The 1,729-nt window shown below is 42.5% G+C and overlaps 1 pseudogene; it reads right to left on the bottom strand.

Moving 5' to 3' along the window:
- Window positions 1–486: 486 nt before the first annotated feature.
- Window positions 487–1,052, bottom strand: LOC102836345 (annotated as a pseudogene).
- Window positions 1,053–1,729: the final 677 nt, after the last annotated feature.

The raw sequence follows: 1,729 nt of genomic DNA, 5'->3' as shown, positions 1-1,729 counted from the left end.
TTGGAAGTAGTTCGTCACTCCTTCTTCCTAGTCTGTCTTCATCTGGGAGCTCAGCTGAAACCTGTCCACCATGGGTGACCCTGCTGGTATTTAAAATACCAGTGGCATAGCTTCCAGAATCACAGCAACTCACAAGCCACCACAGTATGACAAACTGACAGACAAGTGGTGGTCTGACTCATAGCGACCCTTTATAGGGTTTCTGAGGAGTGGTTGTTGAGCTTGAACCACCGACCTTGTGGTTCAAGTGGACCTTGCAGAATCGCACATTAACCCGTAACATCACACATTTGGTCTGGTCCTGCCAAGGCAACTGCAGTTCTAGCCACCATGTTTTTGTTGTTGTTGTTAAGTGCCATTGAGTTGGTTCCGACTCATAGCGACCCTATATAGGGTTTCCAAGGAGTAGCCGGTGAGTTTGAGCCTCTGACCTTGTGGTCCAGTACTTCATCCTATAGCAAGCACCACACTAGGACTCCGTTTAGATCAATAATATATGCAAGGTGCATGCTGAAATGGAATTCCTTTCATAGAAGCCCTGAGATCTGGAGAACAGTCCCATAAGTAATAATCCAGAAGAATGAAATTGAACTCTCCATTCGTTTTGTCACTGGTTTTTTATTAAGAAGACAATTCCAGAGCAGTGCAACACACCAAATGGAGCAACCTTGGATTTCTACCTCTTGCTTGTCCCCCATAGAAGAGCATTTCTCCTTTACCTAGCTGCTTTAATAGTTCATTAGAGTATCTCAGGGCCCCGAGATGAACAAGACTCTGAGGTAATCTATAGTCGGCAAACATGGTGATCCTGGAGATGTCATTAAAATTATCTCCTTTCCCTTCTCACACACTTCATGTATCTACCACAAGGCTCTGGGCCCATTTAAAACAAGAAATCCTTTTGCCTTCAAACTGAGTCACATCTCTGTAAGAAGGAAAACTTAAGTTTTATGCACTGTTTTCACATTTTGGACACAATTACAAAAAGAGCCTCCAAACTTCTTAAGAAGACTTTTCCTGGTTTCATGGGAACCTCTGTCAGAACGGAACATATAATGAGCCTGCTCCAAGGTCACTGTGATGGAGTAGGAGGCACTAGTTGCTGGGATCCCTTCGTCGAGGGTTCAATGGATATAGTACACAGAGTCGAGTGTACTTTTTCTTTGTACCCCACCAGACACTTGTGGTTGGCCTGCTCCCACCAAAAGCTATCACATTAGGGGTGAGTTAATTTAAATGTTTGACCAAATATAGCAGGCTAATTTTAAAGTTGATAATTTTGTATGGCCCATGAATGATGTTATGAATTTTGGCAGAAAAAGGATTCCCACCCCTGCTATACAGGGTCACTATGAGTCGGAACAAACTCGGCAGCACTTACCAACAATCATGTAATTTAGGAAAAATTTGTTTCAGAAAATAATGCACCAGCGATAATATTTTTATTTTTGATAGGATATTCTGGTGTCAACGATATTTTTAGGAAGATTGATTAAATGGCACTATGCACTGTGCTGTAATTTAAGAAATGAGACAAATCTTGAGAAATACTATTGTAATAAATAAACTAGACAGCAGCTCCCTCATGTGGCCAAATTGAGTTACTGCACCCACTGAATTAAAATGGGACAAACCCACGGCCATGGAGTAGATTCTGACTGGTTGTTCGCTGCCTTTGAGTCCTTTGAATCGCCGACCTTGTGGTTAGCAGCCTAACCTAACTCACAGC

Source organism: Chrysochloris asiatica, unplaced genomic scaffold (assembly GCF_000296735.1).
Source record: "Chrysochloris asiatica unplaced genomic scaffold, ChrAsi1.0 scaffold00094, whole genome shotgun sequence".
NCBI lineage: Eukaryota > Metazoa > Chordata > Mammalia > Afrosoricida > Chrysochloridae > Chrysochloris > Chrysochloris asiatica.
This window is presented reverse-complemented; position numbering and strand designations above follow the sequence as displayed.